Here is a 26,025-nt window from a genome sequence, read left to right as displayed (position 1 = left end):
GGCACAGCCAGGCCAATGTCAGGATGAGGACCCCGTACACCAGGGTAGGGCTTAGCTGACACTCTGGGCCTTGAGCCCCACAGCTATTGCTTGTGGCACCATTAGAATTCCACTTATATGCTTTTTTTCCTAGCTTTGCAGTGGACTATTTAGGCTCCTGTCCTATGTGAGAAATCAAAATAATAGGATTTTATGGTATTAGCAAGCCAATTAATCTCTAGAACAGTTGATCCATAAGGTAGGAGGACTAAATTTTAGAAGGTTAATGGTGCAAATAGGCAAAGCCCTTTCTCAGCTGCAAGCACTGTATTCTGTCCTACTCCTAGCTTAGCTGTCCAAGTGGGTTTATTATGTTTGCTCAGTTTTAATCTATACATGTTTTAACATAGTCTAAGCTGTTTTTAATTTTAAACTAAGGAACCCTGGCAAATCTCTTTCAATATAATTAGAATTTTCCCTTTAGTTTGCTGTTTAGTCATTATTTTCTTATTTCTGCTTTATTTTCTGGTAGATAAATCCTCTTATTCATTTCTTTCAATGAAGCTTGAGTAAAGGTCATTTAAATTGATTCACCTTTCTTATCTCCCTTGCGCTTATTCTATAATCCTGCTTTCCATTGTGTGGAGGAGAATAGCTTTCTTTTCTCTGATTGTTTCTGCTAGAAGAAAAATGGTAACCTTTTATTAAATAAATCTGGGAAAGCTGTGCTCCAAATCCATATTATCACTAGCTTGGGGAAACAAATTATTTCACAAACTTAGCAAAAGAAAACATACAGCACTTTTAGCAGTTTGCTGTTAGATGGCCTGAACTTACTGCCTCGAGCCTCGTAAGTGATTGAGGGTAATACTTCAGTATAATTTGCAAGAGCAAATACAAAATCTCAGGCAGCCGAATTCAGTTGTGAAGCCCTGTGGAGGTGAAGTGTACCAGTGACCTCAGTGGTGCTGGCTGCTGGGGCACACAGCCACCCAACCTTTTCCTGTTAGTCCCAGATATTTCCATGTTTAGCAGCACTGTCCAAACTCACCAACTTGTCTCCCAGTGCACAGCTCATCTTCTGGAGCTATACAAGGCTTCAGCTTTGAAGGGAATGTTCCTGTTTCAATTCCTACCCTGAAATGCATACTTCTTCATGGGACAGAGCAAGTTTAGAGACTCTTCAAAAGATAAGATATGAAAATAATAATGAGTGACTACTTAGCTTGCCTTGAAAAATCACCTGAGTGCATACTGTTATCTTCTGTTTATAGTCAGTTGATAAGAATGTCTGTAGGCTCCTGCACCATTTTCTGACTCTGTTTCAGAGAGATGTGTTTGGTTTTTTTTCCTGATCAGGTGATGTTCTGTGATGTAGGACAAATTTTATATGAATAAAATGTGGTATTTTCTAATACTGGAATGTTTAAGGAAGCAAGAGGAGGAAATGTACGATAAAGCCATACAATTAGGAAAATAAGAACAACCTAAACTAATCTGTTAACAATATGTTCACATATGTAAGGGTGTATTTTCATCATTTTAAACAAATCAGAATTGCTTTTTATTTTGTTGCCAAGGTTACTGAATTTTGAATAGTCTCTAGAGGGTGGTAGTTTTAACTCGTTGAATGGCATGGTTTAATATTAAGAATATTCTGATAAAAGCTATCTTAGCTGTGGAAAATCACTTCTTCCTTCCAAAACACTTAAAATCAAGTTGCCACAAGGCTGATAGGGATGCTCCAGATGCACTTCAGGTGACCCTGCAGTGAGCTGGCCATTGCCTGGGGAGGGGTTGGGAGGCCAAGGGTAGATGTGTCAGGCACAATCACTTGGCACAGTCAAGAGCAGGGAAGGTGATGTTCAGAGGAGAAGAAACAATCTTTCAGATCAATATTATAGGCAGAATACAGAGAAGTGAGAGAAGGTACAGAAACTCTGTCCAGGACCACAGCAGTGATACGTATACAATAAAATCTTACCCTGTAATCACTGAAATACAAAGGTGGGGGACCCTGACTGCAGTGCAGAGGCAGCCAATCCCACAGAGCAAAGAAGATAAAAGCTGACAATAAAGAAAGGAAAAAACACTCAGGACCCAGACCTGATCCGCCATCCCAAAATGAGATACCAGCATGAGGCAGGATTCCTCCAGAAGCTGCCAGGTCCTAGAAGGGCAGTGGGAATGGGATCTCTAGTCACACCCTAGTAGCCCCAGACTGCATACAAGGGAGTCCCTGCAATTTTTTTCCCTTTTCATTTGCTTCTGTAGCCACCTGCAGGAAAATGCATTGCAGCCTCCAGCATTAGCATTATATGTTCCTCCTGTTGAGGTAGAAATACGTGAGAATGGGAGGAAATGGCCTTCCTCCTCCGTGCTGGGGGATAGGAATGCTCTCCTTTGTCTCTCTGTGTTATTCTTTGACTCTCATACATTCACAGGTGCTTGCGTCTCATGAGTCAAACTAATGCTTGGGCAAAACAGGTGATAAGAAATTAATATTCAGTTTGTGGTATTGAAATACACCGGTTATACATTTACTGCCACCCAGGCATCCAAACACACCTACAGTTATATACCTTGAAATGTGTTGATATTGATACAGTAATGATACAGTAATTTGAATTAAATGCTTAATTGGAGTATGAACAAATATGCCTATTCGAATGCTAGAAACGTTTTATCTAGCATATATTAGTCTTTAATCTGCATACAGTTTTACTATCATGAAACTATAAATCCCTTGAAAACTTGTTTTATACTGCACTGAGAGAACAAATAGACTGATGTGAGGCAGTGAACTGAAAAGTAGTGTTGGGGTCTTGGGTATTTGAGAAGTGCTATTTACAGGAGGGATGCTGTAATGTTGCATTTGTATGTGCTTGCATTTGGGGCCAGAGGACAGCATTGGGGTGACCCCCGTACATGCAAAGTTCCTTCAATCTCAGGTGGTGTGAGGGAGTCCCCAGGAGCTTCCTCTAAAATCTCAGTTCTGTATCTAATTGTTACTCAAGTATCATTTAGTTGCTAGTTTGTCTTACACCAAAAGTTTTTTGGTATTATCACCAGTGTCTGGAGTGGTCACAGACCACCGCTGTAGAAGAACAAACGTGATCCTTGCACTGTTTTACAGCCCCCTCTTCTCTGAAATTTGGTGACCAGGCTCTTTGAATCCATGACATTTGTCCCACTGTCCCCACTTGCCCTGTGCAGCACTCCTCTGGCACTTGAAAAATACAGGTATGCCAGAGCACTCTCAAGGCAAAATGCCTTTATAAAATCCCTAGGAAGACAGACACAAATAAGTTTGACAGCTCTTTTCCCCCTGGTAGCCCAATAATGCAGGTGAAAACTTTTTTGGTTTCATTAGGTTTCAGAATATTGCTTTCTCCTGGCTGCTGTGGTGCTCAGCTCTGCAAAGCTCTTCTGTGTGTTTGGCTGTTGAGCGCTGAGTGCCGCTGCTCGAAACTGGAGCCACACTACTGGGTGCTGCTATAATGACCTTCCTCATGAATATGTATTGCCAGATAAGTGAAGCAGAATAAAAGATTAGAAACTTTTAACTCTCAAAACTCTCCAGAGCTTCAGCCCTGGAGATTGGAAAGGTATTCTGCTTCTTCAGGAGCAAAGCACTGAGCAAGCTTGGGGAATCTTTGTGGGCCATTGTTGTGGTTCCTTGGCCTCTAACAAAAAAGATAGACTGGAGGACCCATTTGTTGCTCTGTTAAATATTTTCCATAAAAAAATAAGTAATGCAAAATGCAATGAGAGTTTTGTACAAAATTTAAAAATTTAACCATCAAGGAGTCGTGGAGTAATTACCAAGAAAAATCTGATTCCAGGACACACCTGGGTATTAGGAGTTCGAATTCATTTCAAAATTAGAACAAATTTAATTCTGCACAAAATGGATGATATTTGATAGAATCATAATGAACATTACTATATACTGTGCAGTGAGGGAACTCAGCTGAGCTTGCTAAAATTCACTCTTGAAATCACTGCCAACACACAAAAAATAGCTTCCCCCTACAGGCACAATATTGAGGAGTTTTAAAAATACTTCAGGGTGATTTTAGAGTTATGTTTCAAAAGTACCTATTTAAGTTTAGGAAACTATGCCATGTTACTCATTGCCTGGACCAGAGTCCTTTCCAGGATCTCTGATGTTATGACTTTGTGTGGTCATTCAGTGACCATCTGTCACTTATCTTGTTTGGCTCCACATGCCCTCTGCTCTGCTCATCATCGATTTTATTTTATTTTCTCCAAAAAGAGAATCATAAAATAAATGTAGCAATTACTGCATTCAGGCCAGGGAAAAAAAAAAAGCCTTTTGTTGCTCTAAATTGTTTATGTTTTTCTAAACTGTTGGTTAGAAGCAACCAACAAAAGGAGAAATCATTTTGTAGGTGCCCTTTAACACTGGGATCATTAAATTCAAGTCCACAGTTTCATTATCAGGTTCTATTTTCAGAAAGGTAAAAGTCATCTGCAAAAATTTCCATGCTAAGTTTTAGTGCCACAGAGAAGGGTTGACTTTGCTGCCTCAAGTTCCTTGACCTTTCAGAGCTCCATTTGACTGTTTTGTAGTTCTCACAAAACTACACATTTCCCCTAAAAACCACATTGTCAGCAAGTCAGCTGCTTTTCTCTCCCTTTCAAGACTGACTAAACTCCCTACACAGCTCATGTCCCAGGACTTGGGCTCCGAGTCCCATCCCAGAGCTCTCTGGTGCAAACCCAGGGAGTGGACCCCAACCTGGCCCCAGGCTCTGTGGATGGCCCCACACCAGGCTGATCAGTAAACAGCCCACTTGTGATGCTACTTCTTTCCTGTGTCCCAACCAAATAAAGAATTTGGAACAATACAGTGTTTAAAATGGAAGCCCAGAATTTTCATCTACTATTTTGACTAAAAAATATCTTCAAATGCCTTGTAAAACCACCTTGACCATGAGCTTTACTTTTTACATCATCCTGTAAGTTTCAGGCATAGTAATGTTTCTGTTCATTAACAGCATGGCTACCTCTTGAATAAATTACATTTAGCATGGTATTAGCATTTCATCAGTAATCGATAATTCCCGTCATCAAGCTAGTTCTAAATCTGGGAGGAAATTTACCTTTATGCAGCTGCCTTCAACTTAAAGCGATCATACTAAATCCTGCCCTGAGGCAAAAAGTCTCAATAAATACCCTAGATGCAGTGTGTCTTCACCTTGGGGAAATCAGGAACTGAAATCTGTCTCAGTGGGATTTTTGAGATGTTGCCCTCAATACTGTGACACCTAAGATCCATGAAACTAAGATTTGTGCCTTGCTCTCCCTTCATGTTGAAGAGAGAGGAACCTGTGAATATACAGAGAGATTTGTTCAAGGCCAGGTCAGATGGAGCCCTGAGTAATGTGGTCTGGAGGGTGGCATCCCTGCCCATGGCTGGAGGGTTGGAATTAGATGTCCTTTAAGGTCCCTTCCAACCCAGGCCATTCTGGGATTCTGTGTTTTGCAGCATTCAGGACCATGTGCATACAACTGGGTTTGGAAAGCAACACCAAGTGCACCTGTCTAATGCTAACAGCTGTCTGATCCACAAAATATTTTACTATACCACCTGCTTTTATTTTTTCAGCTTTTGTGTGCTAATGGAAGTAGTAGCTCCAAGCACTTCTAAACTGCCCTGGAAAAATCCTAACTTCATTTTGCTTTTGCAAAGACGTTTTCCTAAGATAGAGGGTCTCTGGATAATGCATGCAGAAATTACACTCATCTCCAGAATCCAGGGTTTTTTTCCCCTTCAGAAGTCCCCAAACCATTAGTATTGTTGTGATCCTACTGTTTTTTAGAGGAAGCCTGTATTTTCTGATGCTTATAGATTATCACTTCAAAGATTCCAAAACACCCAATTAATACCCTAGCTGAACTAGTTCTTTTGAATCCATCATTTCTCTAAGAAAACAGAATGAATTCTTGGCTGATATGGTTTCAACTTACATGATGCCTTTTTAACTTGTATGAAGTTTTACTGTGAGAGCAGTTAGAAGAATCCAAATTCTTGTGTGAAGGATGATGCTTTTCTTCTACTATTCTTGAATGTCATGGTGCATAACTGTGAAAGTAGGCTTGGAGGAGATAACCCTATCAGTTGTGGGAACATATGAAAAATAAATGCTCTCTGGCAATGCTTTTGGCAATATTTATAATTTCCCAAATTAGTAGCTTCTGTGTTGCTGACTGATCTCCTTGTAAGATCTTGCCATTGCACAGGGCCATGCAGCATTTGAGGACAAATGGGACTTGACCTTCTTTATCCAAAAGTCAGTGTCTGCTCTGCACTCACCTTGCAGATTGTTCTTTAGACTTGTTTTCTCATATTTTCAGATATCTGAATCTTCTCAATTCTGATTGGCAAGAGGTACAGATATTTTGCTGGATGTTCTTCCTTTCACCAATGGCTTAAAACCCAGGAGATAGTTAACTTTGTTCTATCAGCTGTCACACAGAACCTGTCTCAGCCCATTTCTGTGACTTTCCTCATTTTATTTCAAGGCAGGACCTTGCTCAGGTCATCTTTACCTTTGTGTGAAGTGAGTCAGCATCTGCAGGGTTTCCTTTATTTGTCACCCAAACTCTTGAACTCCCAGATGGCTGCTGTTGAGACTGCTCGGGTGGTGACTCCCCGGAGGAGGTTGAGTGTTTTTTAAGAAAAATTATATGCATAGATTTACAACTGTGAAGTAATGTGGTAATGAAAGTCTTTATTGGTTTTCTATTGGTAGAACTTTGAAATGTTTTGCTCAAAACATACTTTCAAAGTGGTTTTTTTTCTTTGCATTTATCTCTGCTCTGCCAGCTTTAAAATGTTCTCCCAAAGACTTCTGAGAATTATAGCTTAGAGTGGTTTGTTTCTTTTTTTTCCCCAAGTAAAGGTTTGCACTAAGAATGCTGTTTGCTTTCCAATATTAGAATGTGTTGAATCCCTAATTACAGTGATCGGACTAGCACCTTGTCACCAGAGTAAAAGATAAAAACAGCCTTGTGTGAGGCCATCCTGGTATCTATGCAGTCAAAACCTCATTTTAAGAGAAATGTTGTTCTGTCTACACCATCTTGCCCAAGCAGTTCTGGACAGGGAGAGTGGTGGGAAACATTTCAATGTGTCAAATTAATTTGAGATGCAGCTTTTCACATGAAAAATCTCCATAGTTCCTAAACTACGTGGATTTTGGAGCACATATACATTTACTTGATTGTTTCCTATTAAGATTAATTTCTTGGAAAGCACAAAGTTCAGGCACAAATTCTGAGCAAGAATCCTTAATTTGGAAACAGTTTCTGATTAAAAAACAGCAAAATGTGTTGAGGCTTCCAATCACCACAGAAAAACAATTAATTGCATGGCTAGTAGTTTGAGGCCAAAGTTTTTCCAAGGATTGTTAGAGCTTGTGGGAATAAGAAACTATTTATAAATGTGAACTTTGTGTGCCAGCTATGTCCTTGTGTTTAATAGAAATTTATATTCAAGCAAGCAATAATCAAGAACATTCATACAGACACACTGAGACTTAGACCAAATCTAAGAGTATAATACTGTATGATTGGTTTTTACATCAAAATTATTTTAGCAGTTATTGTCTTTGAAGGAAATTTAGCAAGAAAATAGTTTGGGTTTGGATTTACAGTGTTACATAGAGAATATCCTTCCATCATGCACATTGCTCTAACAACAATTAGCTGGGGGTGTCAGTATATGCTGCTGTTGCACAATGTTTCCTTAATGAAGGGTCTTCTAGCTGTGCATATTTTGCTACTGTTTTCTTCAGTAATCCTATAATAATTTTTCCTTTAAATACCTTGCTAATGACAGTCCTAGCGCTGAAAGAAAGTTCTAACTCATGGCTTACACAGATGAAGTGTACTCAGGTTTGTAAATTGGTATTTATATTTAAAATATATTCAGTGTACTTTATGCCAATATGAGTAGTTTGGGGAAACAAAAAATTAAGTAAATGACAGGTAAAACACTTCACTATCTCTTCTTCAATATATAGAATAATCTCTAGGCCTGATTCTGACTTCATTTGCACTAATTTAATGTTGGTTAAGCTTCACTGACAGGAGGGGAATTATTTTTCATTTAGTAGAAAGTACGTGACGCCAGAGATTCATTTTTATATATCATGTCTTTACTTTTCCTAATACAGGGTAATGATGCTAAGCACCTGCTCAGAAAGTGATAGCTCACTGTGATGATTCCCATTATATTAAAATATCACCTGGGAAAAAAAAAAGTCATTGTTTCCTTTTAATAAGCAAGTTTAGAAAGCAAATGTCTGTTAAAATGTGCCTTTAATCTTTGTTAGGTAAACAGGCACATGGCATTATGAAAACCACACTTGTATCTGCCAGGATGCACAGAGCTTACCAGGAATAGCTGCTAAGTGGCTGCAGTGCCCCCCCTCTCCAGTGACACTTTCTCAAGACCTCATTCATTCTCATGCAGTGAGACAGAATGGAAATGGAGAATGTCAATGCATTCACCTCCTTAGGTTAGGTAATAATCCCCATATTGAAGTTTTTTAAAACTTACCACCACCAGAGAGGAAGCAGAAGTTAAAATGCAGACTCTACCTGCTTATCACACCAAGTCTCTAATGGGTGCCCTGGGAAACATCTGTGGATCATGTAAACTTGATCCTGCTGTTACTCTGTAAGACTGAAAGGACAAGACAATGAATTCAGTCTATTTGCAGTATATACTGGTAGTAAAACCTTTCTTGACCTTCATGAGCTTTGTATAGAAAATAACATTTTTAAAGTGGAAAACGAGAGAATTATGTGGGAAATAAGGGAATCAAGAAAAATGAAGTAATAATCGCAGGTTTGGCACGCTACTCAACAGTTCGATACGGGCATGACTTGCCTCATTGTGTAGTTTATATATAGCTTCATTATAAGCAAAAATACAATTTACTGTAGAATTATTTTCTGGAAGGCCTGCTTTATGCATCATGTACTTTCCTGGCACCTTACAACCATGCTTAACTTGTATAAAATTAACTATATTTATAGGTGGTATCTGAACAAGCCAAACATGATTTTTTTTTTCTCCAGCCTATTTTGTAAATCAGATACAGTGGCTTAACTCAGAATGGAAGAAACCTGATTAATTTCAGCTTTGGTGAGGCGTCAGCAGCCAGCTCAGTTTCTGTCTTGTAATAAGATAGATCACCCACAGAAACTTCCTTTGGACTTGAAAGTGAGCCCTATGTCTCAGCTGGAATGTGGCCCATCTCTCAGACTGAAAGAATTTTGTATGAGAGCATAATATAAGGACAAATAGCTTTTACTTATAAAAAAGAAAGAGTGGGTCATTTCTAAGGTATTTTACCTCCACTAGAACTCCTTTTCTGTATAATGCAAAAGATGAATGATAATAATCAAACAAGTAATGTTATTGTAAAGCAGTAAGGAGGGGAGAGTTTTCTGCTGTGTAGGAAATCAGACATCTTATCTGTTGTCAAAGTCCATGTGCATTTGTCTTGTAGAATTATGCCTGCAGGTGGTAGCTAACCATCCCAGTGCTCAGTAATTACTCTTTGGCTTATTTATCAGAATGATTGTGTTACTGCCAGCATTTGAAGAGTTCTGTGTAAAAGAAATTCACATGTAATTCACCTTCAGTTTTCTATGCCATCTATTAGCTGGCATTTCTTAACACCACAGACTGTCTTCTTCAGGACACATATTACCCAGAAGAATAAAGAAAGAGGTAATTTTATTTTTTTTCAGGATAAGTATTTATCCTGAAATAAAAGCTATTTTACCTACATCAAATAATGAAAAACTTCAATCAGTATACAATACAGGGTCCTGGCTCACCAAGATTCACCTTAATTTTCATTTCAGTTCAAGTCAGGCATCTTATTCACTAAGTATCCATTTATGCTTAGAAAGGGTGACGTGGGGTACACAAAATTTTCAATTAGAGGTCATTATATATGGCCTAGAACAATCATATTTGGTTGTTTTTTATGATGGTTATATGATACAATCCTTCAGGAAAAACAAACAGACAAACCAAAACTCTGTTTCTCTGTTAAGTCACCTTTACCTCAGACAGTATTCATATAGGGTGCTTGTTAAAAAATACAAAAAACTTTGAGGGGGTGGGAGGGAGAAGAGTATCTCAAACAAAATTAAAGACAAAAATATGAGACTTTAAATGTCACCCTTCTCAATGAAGTCAGCATTAGAAAGTCACAGGAAAAAGCTATGGCTTGCAGTCTATTGTGTGATAAAGACGTGGCATGGCTGATAAAGGGAAGGTTTCCTGGCTGCCCATGCTCACAGGTCACAGTCCCTCACCTGAAATGCTTCCCCCAGCCTCTCCCCACTGACCCCTGGTGATGGCACTGCAGTCTCAGAGAGCTGCTGGGCTTCAGTTCAGGATAAGAAAAGCTGCTGATTCATTACCATTTAATGACCTTCCAGAGTGGGAGCTCATCTCAATAGTATATTAAAGCAATCCATTCAGGTATAACAGAATGGATAGGCCAAACTAGATCAAAAATCCCTGAGCCATACACTATTTATTGCCAATCGAAAGATAAGCTTCACAGAAAAAGCTACTTTATATTTGCCTTCTGGTACAAAACTATTTCTAAATCTCCAAAGATATATTTAAAAACTCTTTCAAAGCCACCTGTCAGTCTAAGGTCTGTGGGAAGAATGGACTTGTAGCTCAAATCTTCAAACACTGTAGATAGCATTAGTTCTCAGTGTAACATTACAGGATTTCATATATTAAATTTATATATATATGTGTAGATATATGCATATAAGATATATATTTATAAAAAGTACATTATCATGGGAAGAGGACTTGTTGATATTAAACTTAAGAAAATTGGGGAACATTTACCAAAGCAAATAAACAATTCTCGACCTTATTTCTGAGCATGGTTTGCTCATAAATAGATATGAGACATTTTTTGGCCATATAACCCCTTCCTATTACCAGTTTGGGAAAGCAGTAGTTAAATTTAGAACCTGAAGCTACGGTCAGAGATGAGCAATTAGTCAGTGACAAATAGGCATGTAGTAATATAATCCCAATATTTGTTTAAAAAAAGAAAAGCACTTGTGCTCTCTCCTGGAAACAACAGAAGAACAAATTGCATAGCAGTACTACTGGCTGTGCTTATTCACTTGCATGCAGCTCTATGCAAACCAACCTTCACCTTAGTTCAGAAAAATGATGTATCTGCAAAACACTGTAAAGAATTCTCCTGTGTTCCTTCGGCTGAGCCTGCTGCTGGAGATGAGAAACAGAATTTAAAACTAGCTTTTGCATATCCAATCATTATAAAGAGACTAGAGATCATTATTTGAATTTGTTTTTTCCTGAAACAAAACAGAGCTTTCTCTCTCATTATATTTTAAAAAATAATTCCACAGGTCTTGTAAAATGTCTTTAGAATTTAAGCACTAAATGACTGGGTGGCATAGAGAAGAACGAGTTGATTAAATGCAGAAATGTGTAGGAATGAATGTCGAAATCCATATTTGTTACAGCTTATATTTTGGGAGACATCCTGCAATTTGCCCATATTGTGTTTGAATGAATAGTCTCAAGGTATAGCATAAGTTTTAGGAATATATAGTAGAAAGCTTTCTTCATACAAATTCCCAACACTTTTAGGCAACACTGCTATCTACTGGGATGCTGGTTCAAACCTTATTGAAGCCCTGAGAAATGGCAGGGAATAAAATTGTCATGGCACAAACTTGGCAACAAGTCCAAGACAGTGCCTGGATGGGTGAGAGCCTGACCAGACAGAACCACAGGTACGTTGTGTAAAAAATCAAACCTTGCACTTGTAGCCAGCCAACAGCTAAAAAACTGCTTGAAGGTAATGGGAACAAATACTTTGAAGGAAGGAGGTTTCTCCATGTTCTCCCAACATTGATAGGTGTCTGGACTAGTACAAGGGCACAATCAGTGATAAAACTTGTAAAACTTGTCTGAACTGAAAAACCAATATGCTCATGGTTTTCAAGTGAAATGAAACCATTTCAACAGCAGAGCCAGTTACTGTATTGGTCTTTCTAGGAGTTAATTTCTTCTGCAAGCCCAAACTTGTTCGAGATACCTGTGGTGTGATTGTTTTGTAAAAGTCATAGTTACCCGCAGAAGCAAATCCACTGTTATGAAAAGCTGGACATCTTTTCAACATACCACCTAACAAGTTTTTTGCCAAGTGCTTTCAGAATAATTGTATTCACTTTATAGACACAATCATAAAAGCTGGAACTGTTAAAAGTAGGACCCTTTAAAGAGGAGAATATTGATTAAAATGGAAGCTACAAATTCTGTAAAGTAAAAGTATGCTGGACATGCTTAGAATTTCTTTAAATTGCAACCTTAATCTAACTTACAGATAGGGAGATCTTGCTCCCTTTCATTTGGGGTTGGGAAGCAGAGTGGGCTCAACTGCAGAACTTGCACATACATTTTCAATTACTCTAGTGACTAAACACTAGTACTAGACTGTCTATATCAAATCAGCTGCAAAACAGTGGATATAAAAGCAGCATTCTCCTGCCTAGATGATTATACCTGTTAACACAAAAATTCATTTGATGTGAGGAATTCCAGGAGTTGTCTTTTTGATGTCAAGTATGAAAGGGAATACACCTCATTAAATGGCACATCAAAAGGATGAAAATGCAATCATTAATCTATGTTTTATGACATTCTCCTAACAATGTATTGTAGAAATCTATATTGCATCAAATAGCAGAAAGTCCCTGAAAAATTCCTTGAGTGGTAGAAGGACTCCTCATATTTTTCATTTTTTCTGTCTTTTAAATTTCCTGAGCCCTCCATTTTATACCTGAAGATAGCCTTACTCATCCTCTTCTCACTGATGCAATTTTAAAGTATGCACAACAGAGGCAAGGTTAGAGATGTAAAACATAAACACATATGCGCTGTGCTTAAATCCTTCATCTTGGCAATAAATTGCTGCATTTAATCTATTTGACTCTGAGCATACCGAGCTCTTGGTGCAGCGTGCATACCCAGCCCTAAATTAAAGCAGGCTAATTTCTTCTCTGACTCACCCAACTCCTCCTTCTAATGTACTGAGGAATGTCTCTATGTCTGGTGACACCACCCCAATGTCAGATTTAAATTGCATTAGATATTGTTTCTAATTAGCAAGGAAATCCATAGCTGGCAAGTAGGGCAGGTCTCCATCCTCACTAGCAAGAGAGAAATGGGCTGTATCTTTGGGTCAAGATCTCCAGCCCTGACTTTAGCAAGAATTGTAGTTGTGGGCAATTTGCCTGACAGGACTAAGCCTGTAGCACTCAGCATCTCTGCTGCTTGTGCAAAGGAAAAGGAGTTATCTGAAGCTTGGAGGTATTTGGAAAGAATCTGCCAAAACAGGAACAAATTCCTCCAGGTAACACCGACGCAGTCGTTAAAACTGTGAGTTAATAACAGCGCTGGATCCCTCACCCGCTTTCCTTGCTCCATCCTTGTGTCAGGTCCACATGAGACACTGAAGGACCTCATTCCCCTGTGCCAACCTGCTGCATCTGCCCACAGGTATCTGAGTTCCTTTGCAGTATCTGAGCATTGCAGTGCCTGGAGAACATCAGCTTATGTGGGGTTTGTTTTTAAATAAAGCCTCTATTCATTGTGGGGTTGGTCTTAAAAGTCCAAAAATCAGATTATGTTTTCCTATAATCCTAGTTCAACACACTAAAGCAAATAAAATTTCCCTGAATATCTTATTGACAAGTTTTCTGGCAAGGATTTTCACTTAAACAGAAGCTGAAAACAGATATTGCAGGAAGTTCACAGAAGATTCCTCCTTTTCTAACCTGTAAATGAGAATATTAACACTGGAAATATGCTTCCACAGAATTACATTTATCCAATAAGAATAATGTTACTTATTTATGCTATTAAAACCAATGTAGTTGGAAATAAACATGTAGATGTTCATTAGACTAGAGAAAATACCCTTCTGAAAATATTTTCTTTCTAGCAACTGAAAATAAATACTAAAGAGGGAAAACCAGTCTTAAATATGTGCTGCCATAGAGGAATTTGGAGAATTTAAGGTTTCAGGCTGCAGGATTTGTCAAAGAAAATTCTGTAATTTAAAAATCTCCTGTATTATCTACTTACAGAGACATACATCGTTCAGTCATGAAACAAAAGTGATGTCATATGATTTAACAGGATAATTAGCTATCCATATATCCATTATCAAATGCTAAGAATAATCATGCAGTATTTCTGAGATACCTGTCGTAGTTGAAAACTTACAAAGAAAAATGTTAGTAATTCAGAATGAAGGATAAATTCAACATTTCTCTAGTCTTTACATGAGCTTTTAAAGAAGAAAAACAGTTTTTTATGTAATATATGGTTTTGATAGCAGTCATTTACATATACTTACTACAAATCCAAAAATTATTTGGCAAAGAGGGATTGTGATGTTTAAAAAATCTGCTCTATGTCTGTAAATGGAAACCAAACCCACAGGTGAAAGACCTGACTAGAGGGCATCAAGGTCTTTCCAGGCCCACATGGGCTCCTCCTGGTGAGCCTGCGGTTGCCTGACACTGAACTGTCCCCAAGACAGATATTCTTTTCCCTTATCCTTTGAAGGTTTTACTACCCAGCAGGTAACTATAATCTTGCCTTCTGTATTGAATTTGACACAAACTAGAGCTCTGCACTGTGTTAAAACCTGCTGCACACACCCACAGCACAGTGGGGTGGCAGGAGAGACCTAGAGATGAGAGGAAAGACTTGCACCGTCAAGGATCCAGAGGCTTTTGTGATTAAAAAAAGGCAAAAGATAAGGGTGATCCTCAAAATGTTGGACTTTTGTGGGAAATGAAATCCCATGGCAACAACTCAAGAATGCATTATGAGATCTATCAAGGGTTGGTCTCCGGGCCAAGTGTTCTACTGGTTTTGGAACCTTGAAGTATTAATTGTAATAATTGATTGTGGGAGAATAATACAAGTGGGTATTGTTTCCTTGCTAGGCAGGCAATGAGAGGTGACTTCCTGCCTGCTGTTTCTAATCTGGTAGGGCACAAGCAGAAGTGTCTGTCCCAGCACTGTCCTCAGGTGTGCTTCACACACAAGTTCACACACAAAGCTGGGAAGCTTTTTCTAGCAGTCAACAAGTCAGAAAATTATCAGCACGGTGGCTTTTGCCCAGGCAACGGAGGTTCAGGTCTTAGCAGTTTTCCACACAAGCCTCAGTGCTCTGTGAAACAGACCCTCACTCCTCATGCAGACAGATGAGTCGAATTAAACCCTGACATATGTACAGGTAATGGCAATTTTCCTTATTAAACAAGCTGAATTCATCCCACACTGCTTTAGTAGAGCAGCTGATGTTAAATCACGTGTACAGGGTTGCAGCAGCACCTGTATGAACCCACTGCTGCGTATCTGAACCATTGCTCCCTTCACTATCAAAGCAAATGTGAGCTACCAATTCCCAGGTGCCTTGAGCCACATCCAACCCTTGCAGCTTGCTCAGCTGAGCTCCTGCTGCACCCCCCCACTCCCACTTACTGTTTATTTGCATTCAAAAGCCATACACATCAGATTATGCATTAAAACATGCTTTGACTCAGCTAAGACCTGTTTGAAAGCCTAAGAGGAGTGAGAAGGAGGTTCTTTCCAGTAGCACTTCACAGGCAGGGAAGGATAAGCTTTAATATCCTCTGCCTAGGCTTCACAAACACCTTTGTCTTCCATCACCATAAACTGCTCCCAGTCTTCCTCTCTCCCCTACACAGTAAATAGCACAAACAGTAATATACCTGTCAACAAACCAGCTGAATCAAATCAGAATTTTTCTGAGTCACTTCTTAAATAATGTTAATTAAAGAGAAAACAGTACTTCAAAGTTTGTACGCAGACTTTTCAGCATTCAGCTAGGAAAACATCTTTGAACATCCCCCTCTTCTCTCAGGTTTTTCTCCCTTTACTCTGAAGGTCAAAGGTTTAATTTGTATGCTCGTCGCTCTCTTTCACTTTCCAACATATCCCTAATTGAAATTTGACACATATACCCATTAGCTGAATTTATTCTTTTTCCATGCTTCATTAACAATGCTCTTTGCTATATTACGACGCTAATGCTCATCATAAAATGCTCTCCTATGCAATGTGGCTTACAGTGGATGGTGACTGATGGTATCAGGTAACATGGAATCTAGAAGGTATAACTTTAGGTGCTGAAATTGCAAACTGTGGCAGGAATCTCAACAGCTAGGGACAGATCCTGACTTTGCAAGGTCTATTAGAGAGTGTAAAATGTCAGTAACTTCTCTGACGCTGCATCATAAGCCCAGCTAAAGCAGAATCCATCCACACCTGTGTTCTCTGAACCTGAGTCTGTCACGATGAACTTCTGGCTGAACTAGATCATAATCTACATTATTCACCTGAAATGTTGAATATAATTTTCACTACTAAATTGTCTACAATTGGGTCTTGTAACTAGAGAATGAAACTCAAAACCATAAATGCAAATGAGCTTTTCATTTAAAACTGCAATTTCCTTTCTGATGTACTGTACCACTTGTCCATGAAGTTCTGTCTTTTTCGGAAAATGACATTTTCCTATGGTGTATAAGTTTCATTGGGTTGTCATGGAAACTGGTTCTCTCTTTTTCTTTCTTTCTCTCTGTCCCCAAGTCTTTCACCTTGAGAGGAAAATGGTTGTCATTTACAGCACATAATTTTGCAGGTTAAACTTTCTATGATCACTCAGATAGTGATGAAATACAATCCCAGAGTTCAGGGAGAGGGGAAGAGGGGAGAGTGCTCACATATTTGCAAAGGGGACAGTCAAATTCTTCAATGTCTTTTACCCCCACTTTAGCAGCAGGGGCAAAGGGTGTGAGTGCAAGACGCTGAGTAAGTGACCCAGGCTCTGTGCTTTGGGCCATACTTACACAGTGTGGCAAAAAGGCGCTGGCTTCTCCTGCCCCTGCTCTGACAGAGGCTGAGCTGGGCTACACCTGCTTCAGGAGCCTGGGCTTGGTGGCCCTCAGCAAACCCACACATCCCCCTCGGAGCCAGCCTGGTACTGGACACGTGGGAGGTTGTCCTGAGGGAGAAAAGGGTGACTGCTTGCCACAGTGACCCTGAGGGCTGAGTAAAACAGAAGGGCAGGGAGCATACAAAGAGCCTCAGAGAGCAGAGAAATGCCTTTGTAGCCCAGGAAACTGGGCTCGGTTTTTCTTAATTGTGGCCAAGGTTAAAGCAAGCTCTCTTAAGGCAAGGAGAGAACATCGCCTCAGGAAACAAAACATTGTTTGGAACGATTTACTGGATATTCAGTCCAGCCAAAGGAACATACCGGAGGAAATGGGGGCTGGAGAGGGCCAGGGCTTGTTCTTTCATTCAAATCTATAGACCTTTCCCCTTGCCTAAGACTGGTTTGGTTTAGTCCCCATGCAGGGCTCATGTGTCACAAGCTGTATCCTGCAAGGAAAATATCCATAAGCCCGGGCACCAGCAGTGAGTGGATGCTCTTGCAGTGGCTGCACTCGAGGGATTGGGAACTAGTGACAGTGTGCCCACCCATGGGTGCCTTGCCATGGCCACATGACGCAGTTGCATAAGCAAGTCCTGAATATGATGCCTTAAACTCAGGACCCAAAGCCATTCTGCCATCCACTTAGGTAGATTCTTCACCTGTATAATCTGAAGTGTATAAAAGAAATATTTGTCTATATGAAAAGTCTTAAGGAAAACTGGAAGGCAGCAGCACAAGCAAAAGGCCTGCTGCTTTTTATGGCCAACCTGAAATGATAAAAAATGGCAATCCTCACTGAGCTTTTAGCCAGGGGAGGCTGAGATGGGTTTGGGTAAATTCTGGATAATTATCTGAACCTCTGGGTGTTGCCAGCATTATCTGCGGTTTACCAACCACTTGCTTTAACCCCTTCAAGCCAATTAGCTAATGTGTTTAAATGCTGGAGGAGTGATTAGTCAGGAGGAGTCATTTTAGTAGCACATATTTAGCAGGGAGAAAAATGGATGCTAAAACAGAGGTTATTTAGCAAATGATCACTTGAAAGCTAAAAGTAGTAGAAAAAAAAAGGTTCATTGGGTGTTTTCTTTTTCTTTTTTGCACTACCGATTTCACCTATGGGCAGCCGTGCAACCTTATATTCTCTGTGTTAGAATATTCAGGCCAATGGAGGATTTTTTTCAGCTTTTAATGAATAGCACTGCTTTGTGATGCATGATGTGAAAAGAAGGGGTTTGAAAAAGGCTTTGCAGGAGCACTACTTTGCACTTTTACCTGAAGAAGCACGTGATAGGTTTTCCAGCTGCTTCCTACAGATGTTGTACATATGCTTAAAGGTCAGTGTTCTTTTGAGAGCATCCATAACCCCACTTACATTTAGATAACAAACAAACATCTCATGCCAAGAAAAAGTGTTTTAAATGACTAATGTTACAAAATTAAGATCTCTAATCAGCAGATGGGGAATGAAAATCATACCTCTGAAGGAAAACCTGACTGATATTTTGACTGCTGTCTCAGATTTAGAGTGCTGGGATTGGTTCTATGGGAAAAGACTTCAGAAATGGCACATTAGGAGAAGGAGAAGCTGCACCGCCACAAGGTTCTTGCTTCTTCAGCCACCCTGTCACTGACAAAGTTACCTAAGCATGATGCCCTGCCAAGGCTGCATGCCTGGCCCCACACAGCCTGCTCCAAGAAAACTATCAGCCTTGTGAGCTACCACGACATGGGAAAATAGTCACTCTCTCAGAAGAATAATGAGACTTTGAGACATGAAATTTTAAGATTGCTATGATGTTTCGGGGAGGTGGGTTGGGAGGGGGGTGGAGAAGAAGAAAACAAATCAGATTGGGATCATTATTTGAATTTGTGAGAAACCCAGAATGCAAAAGGTGCTCAATTCAGTGCTGGTTCCTTTAGGAGACAGGGAGGAGAAATACAGCATAGCCTGTCTCTAACATGCTGTCTGCTCTGAGAATTACTACACCTTACAAACAAAGTTACAGGTTTCACTGTGGGATTTTTTTTTTAATGATGAAATTTGTCCTCTAATTGATAGCAGTATCTTTTAAAACACACAATCTTGTAAGACTGCATCTAGGATTTTCACATTGTGATGTTTGAGTCAGCAACAAATAGTTCTTCAGATTGCCCTCCAAATGACCTCCAAAAAAATTGGTGAGGAAGATTACAGTTGTAGTAGTCTCATATAAATCACTGAAAACTAAATTGCAACTCACAGGAATTTACCTTGGCATATTTGGTCTTGATATTCTGGTGCAGCCCATGTGAATTTCTATCATGAAACTAACTGCAGTTTTCCTTGAACCTCTGTGTCTGCCCGTGATCTCTGATCCGGTCACATACAGACCTGCTCAGCAACAGCTTGTACAAAGACAAAACTGAGCAAGTTATGATACTTTCATAATAGCCCCTTGCCCACCTGGCAGTTTAGGAGAGGTTTCATCAACGTATTTACTTCACGTATTTATTCAAATACTAGGGGTGCATTAGCAAGCTGTTGCAGTACTTAAAAGTATCTGTCAGCTGCATGCAAAGGAAGGGCATGTAATTACCATTTCTTTCTTTATGGTGTTTTATTACAAGAAAGTAGCACAAATTGTCCCAAGTTCTGTTGCAGAATACAAACTCTTCTCAATATCCTGGTGAGTTAGTCAGGAATGTTTTATAATTCCAGTCTCTTGGTGTGCCCATTAAAAATTTTCAGGTATGTTTTTCTTTCCTAATGAAGATATCTAATTCTCTTTAACAGCTCCTTCTCTTTAGAATAAGTACATTAATTTTTATCCCCAGATTTGTCCACAGATGCACAGACTTGTCTGATCATCATGTCTAGGTTATGCTTACAGCCAGCTTTCTACAGGCTCAGGGTGACTTTGGGTTTGTCCCTTCATCTTTCCCTCTCTCACTCAGAGACCAAGGTTGTCCAGGCTTCTTTTCACTCATCATGTGTCACTACTGTATTTGCAATACAACTTTCCTTCTTGAATGTGTTGGTACAGAAAAATGAGGCCATCCTCTTGGTTAAGATTCCACAAAAGTAGTAGGATATCGTTAAAGGAACAAACTGTGCATTGCTCCAAGGGGGGCTAATTGACAAGAATTCTGCATTTGAATTCTGATGCTCCCTCAAACAAGGCTGTGTTGCTTTGTTTTGCCTTTCAAAACAACAAACCACAACAACAAACCACAAGCAAGCTCCCCTCCCCCAAATGAACAAGTTGCATTTGTGTATTAGTGGAGTTTTCTGCAGTCCCCCTTTCACTGAGCTGAGGGATGAGGGCATGAGGAGCAGTGGGTGCATCCTATCAGCCCAGAGAGATCACTCGTGTTGCTGATCTGCTGCTGCCCCAGCAGGGCTCCATATTTTGATAAAAGTGAATGGAAAGCCATTTCACACAATTACACTGAGCTGCAAAAAAAAGGGATCTTAGACTGGGAGTGAAGCGATAAAATGTCTGAACCTTCTAGTAGTCATAAAGAAAAGCAGCTAAATGCAGTCAGCCAAGAGCAGGTAGTTAAAAGGACACTGAATGTCAGGCAAATGCCTGTGTTTTTGCAATGTATGTCACACAGAGAAGCATTCTTTCAGGTTTTAAGATAACTTAGGGAAAACACTGTAAAGTTTCCTATTAATTTCTAACTTTAAAATACATATTCAAAGGAACGGGGAATATTCACTGCGCAGAGGAAATCTTCATTGCTACGTCTGGGTCATCATTTCTCAGTGAAATCCAGCAGAATAGGCACCATCTGACTGAGTTTGTGAAGACTGTTCTAGTGCAGTACCTGCTACCAGCTCTTTGGTACCCTGCAGCAAACTGGAGATCAGTCTGCCTGAAGAATGAATGCAGGGTACCGGGGTAGTAGAGGTCCTTTTGTCTTCTGCATTGATCCTGAACCTGCACCAGGGGAAAGGAAATTGAGTAGGCCATTCCTTCAGGCTGCCTGCAGACCATATAAATCAGTCTTGTTCACATGAAACACAGTAAATATTGTGATAATTGCCAAAGTCACTGCACTGATTTCTGCAGTTCTTCCATACTGAGCTGCAACATCCCAAGATGAAAGGATAAATGAATGGAGACATTAGCTCTGCTCGAGCTATCAACCCCATGTACAGAGTGATTAAATTTTCAATGAGAAGGCACTGTCCATTTGCAAAATTATCTTGACTTGTATTTAAAAAATGCACTCTAGTCACACAGTTGTAATTCTTGGTGGCTTTCCCTGCAAAAGCACCTCTCTGTGGGCATGGTGAGTTAATAAACCATAAAACAAAGGTTTAATTACAGGGAAAAAAATATAAGTTGGCTATGATTGGGAGGCTTATATACCTGATGTGTTCATTTTGGTGTTGTCCATGTACTACTGATCATACAACTCCCTCCACCTTAATTCAGTTGTGTTTGCAGAGTTAGGCAGTGGTGCCCAGGCCTCTGGGTTTATCTTCACTCCCAGTCAAACCCAAGTCTGTTCCCAGTTTTGGTCACTGTAAATTGGTGCTGGACGCTCATCTTCTCTTGTCAATACACAAATATTTCACCCATACCTGTATTACTGTGATCATGACTCTCTACAGATGTAGATGGGGAAAATGGAACTGACCCATTGCAATTCCATAAATAACCGTAAATTTCCATTTTTCCTGAGTTTTTAAAGGGCTTTGTTTACTGCATTCAAAAACATTTTGAATATGGCAAGAAGTGACTAGCCTGGCAAGAATATTTCCAAGCCTCAAAGCTCTTGCTAAATACTCAGTGCAAGAATAAAAAAATGACTGAAATTATCATGATTTTATTACCTCTAGCTCCATTTTTAGGGTTACACAGCAGTTTAGCAGAAGTGTTCCCCTTCTGCTAACAAACAAGACATTTGCTTGGTGTGTAGGCAAGTGACCTTTGGGACTCATCTGAGGACAAGGCAAGGCACCAAAGCTAAGCCACAGAAGCAGGGAGCTGACAAGCCAGGACCCTACATGCTTCAACAGGTTTCACTCATTAAAAGAAAAATGTAAGCTCCTTTCCTGTGACTTGTACTGCACAGAGAGAGCCCTGTGATTACATGGTGTGCCAGTGTACCCTAATTTCCACCAGCAAAAGGAAACAGGTCAGCAGAACAAGTGGCACCAAAGCAGAGTGCAGCCTCCTCAGCTGGAATCCCTCAGGTGATACCTGCAGATTGCTTGAGCTTTAGGCAGAGAGAAGACAGACTCTCACCACAGTGTAAAGAAAGGTGGATCTGAGATACTTCCCAACAAAATTCCAAGCAATTACCTGCCAGTTTGCTGTATTTTACTGACTGTGATGTTCTTGAGTATTGCTCACAAAAGAAAACAACTTGCTCTATCTTTTTTTATTACCCAATGCCATGGGCAGTGAAATGTAAGGGCATAGTTATGGACATATTTATTTGGTCTTCATCTCTGATGAAGTAACAAATATTGAATTTTATTACACTCCTGCTTTTAATACTGAAAGGAAATAACATATGTAGTTTATAATAGCCAAGGAGAAAGACAGTGGATTTTCTTGTATTGAAGATATGACAGTTGAGAAACCACAGGAAGGCAAAGGAGTGCAAATATGGAGCGATGATGTGAAAGCAGGAAATAATGCAAAGGTGCAAACTAGTAGGTGGAGGAAAAACAGAATGCTCAATAGCTAAAAGCTAGCTAAGATATGATAATTTGAGTGGGAAAGGAGACTTTGATGATCTGAATTTAAAAAATGAATTTTCTTTATATGGAAGAAAATGATAAGAAATGGGGAAAAGGAAATTTTAAGGGAGTTCTATTTAAACTTTTCTTGCAACTTTCTTTATATATATACATATCTATATATGTGTAAAGTCCTCTTTTAACTGCTCATAGGGAGATTATGATAACTAAAGATCCCTATCTCTGATAGCCTTGAGGTAAGGAAAACAATCACATTTAGTTGGATCTCTCTTCTATTAAGCAAATAGCCCAGCAGAAATGTTGATGCTTTCTGGACTGCTCCTCCTGCTTAAGGCAGAATATTAAATATTTTAGTGACTTTTGTTATGCTGAAAGAGTTCAAGGTTTCTGTCAAATGGATCTTCATATAGAAGCAGAGTTCACTGAGGTTGATGAGCCTACTGGCTGCCTGTCAGTCATGCTAAAATAAAAAAGGCCATTCTGCTCCTAGAATGGCTATGACAGGTTAAACAAAAGGAGCTACTCACCAAGGTACGAGACCTTTGCAGACAATGACTCGGATTTTGGAGTGTTGGGTGCTCCAGGGAGAACAGGGTCCATTTTTCTTCTCTGAACTCATTTCTGATGCAGGGGGCTAATAATCACACTTGGAAAAGGTGCAGCTGAGAGGTGCTTCTGTGTGCAGTACTGAGAAGCAGCACACACCCCTTTAGGCTGATGATGAGTGGGCTGCAGTAAAGCACCAGCCAGGCCCTGAAGATTGGAGCTGCACAGAAGAGGGAGATAGGGTTACAACGGCACTATTGATGTACTCCTGACAGAGACAATCTCAAATGCTTTGAAAGCAGAGAGACATAGAAGAAGGCTATGTCTGAAATAAAAATGAGAAGAAATATGCAATGTGGGAATAGCAGAAGTGTGTGAGCAGAGAAAGCAAGTGGATCATCAGAGTTAAAGGAGACCAACCAGAATTTTCCTTTGGAAGCTGTCCCATCAGGATGCCTTTATACCTTCCATTGACAAAGTGGAGTCAAGATGCTTAATTATCTCTTGTGATCTGGATGCAAACAATTCCTAATCCTTGCCTATTTGACCTGGCACTTTTATTTCTCATGTTTAAGCAGACAATACATCAGAATTTCTGTATTATTATTGTTATTATTATCACCAAGACTTCAAACTCCTCGGCAATGGAAGAAATATTTTGCCACCACCCAGAAAGCCTTCCTTACCTTGCAGAATTAGTCCCTCTGTTAATTGCTAAGAGGCAGAAGGTTGCAGAAGTTAACTACTAATGCTGTCTCAGTCTGCTTAATCAGGAAAGGGTCATATTACAGCTGAAATAAGGTGTCCTTCTCATTAAGGCAATAAATTTCAGACTCAGATTAAACTATTGATCCAGGCACAGATTTGTCACAGAGGGCAGATCAATTAAAATTTCTGTTACCCACCAGTAAATGAGATAATTATTTGTTTTCCAGACCTTTTTGTATTTGCCAATTAACCCGTGTTTATTTGGCCTACAAGCTCCTGAGGAGAATGCCTGTGCTTACCCTGAGCACATCTATGAAGTTGGGGCCTTCGTGCCACTCAGGATTAAACCATAGTTAATGCTTTTAGAATGTACCAGACAGCAGCAGAAAATCTGAGCAAAATGAATGTCCTCAGATATTCCTTACTTTAATTGTAAGAGCCAAAGAACAGAAATCAAGCTGATTATGGGAAAAAGCAAATCAGAAATAAAGGTAATATTCTATTGATGACTCATGTCAGTGCTCTAGATTATAACTGCAACTATAATGACAGTACATGAAAAGAACAGAAACCAAATATTTTTTAAGCTGTTTCCTGTTAAATTGCTAAACTATTTCATAAAACCAGATTCCATTATTGAATTAGACCAGGAAAAGGATAATGACAAGATAAAGCAAATACACAGTCTCTAATTTGAGTTCAGTAATCTGACATCCTCTGAGTAGCAAAAACATGGAAGAGTTTTTAGGAAGGATGTTACAAAACTACTGAGTTTAGTAGAGAAGGCAAAATCTTTCACTGCAGATTTTGGTTCTGTGTCAAAGCTGAAGGAAGGTAAATTCTCCTAGTCAAAGGTAAAAAATTGACCTAATTAATTTTATAATTAACCTTGATAATTGAAAGGAAAAAGGGTCACCTTCACTGAGTTTGTTCAGTGTTTAGTTTCAGACTATAAGCAAACTCATTCCTGTTAATAAGGCTACTACTCCCAAATGTTGATGTAATAAAGTAGAAATTAATTAGCACATGCAAATGAAGACTACTTTTATTATAATGTACCATAGTTCCTAATTTATTGTTCCAAAACATACAGCTATTTTAATATTAATTTTTGAAGATTCTATGTCTTAGTCACGTACAAGACGTAGACTTCTAAGAGAAAGCCTAAGTGAAGAAGTTTCTAACAGTAAGATTAGTATTTATTTGGAATGTGTTTCATACAAAATTAGGGGTACCCTATTTTTATTTGCCAAAGCTGTGAATAATTATTACTCAAAACACACTATATAATATACTTTGGCTTACCTGAAAGGTGGGAAGCAGCTTCTGCTTTCATGTTAAACTGACTGGAATAGGAGAAGCTGGCACCTTACTTGTTTAAATCCTTCTTAAACCACAAATGTGGTAGCTTATTTACTTTATCAGAACAATTGTATTCACATCACTTCAATGTCATTCACCTGGGTAAAGTTCTCTGAGCTGGTAACACCCAGGGAGTTGGAGTTAGGTTTTATTCTTAAGATTGCATAATAATATTTTGACTTCCTACAGTAACGAGTTTCACACAAAGACCTCAAAGTCTCCAAGCAGCCTTTAATGTAGATAAATACAACTGTATCTATAAAGCTCAGAGGGATTTGCTCAACACACAGAGAGAACTTGCCTGTGATCACATAAAATGTATTTTATCATTACGATGGCCAGCTGCAGTAGAGCACCTTGACAGGCTCCATAAACCAGGGACGTTTTACTATTTCCTGAGACTTTACCTGACCATATTCTATATACTTTTTTCCTTCACACCCTGCGTACCAATTACAATACCCACACAGAATTCATTACACTTTCTTTAATTCTGCAGTACAAGGAATCACAGAGAAAAGCTGTATCAAATCTGGTAGTATTGTGTCAAGGACCTGTGCAATTTTCTTGGTTAGACTGCTCAGGGAATTATCTTGGCTTGTGCTATAGAAATTTAGAATTGTCCTCTAG

General features: G+C 39.3%; 1 long non-coding RNA gene across 2 annotated transcripts in view; it reads left to right on the top strand.

Annotated features, from left to right (window-relative positions):
* Window positions 1-26,025, top strand: part of LOC121670759 — a 67,320-nt gene that overhangs the window by 40,434 nt on the left and 861 nt on the right. The window lies entirely within an intron of this gene.

Source organism: Corvus kubaryi, unplaced genomic scaffold (assembly GCF_017639235.1).
Source record: "Corvus kubaryi isolate FWS band 111438036 unplaced genomic scaffold, C.kubaryi_AGA036_p1.0 37396, whole genome shotgun sequence".
NCBI lineage: Eukaryota > Metazoa > Chordata > Aves > Passeriformes > Corvidae > Corvus > Corvus kubaryi.
This window is presented reverse-complemented; position numbering and strand designations above follow the sequence as displayed.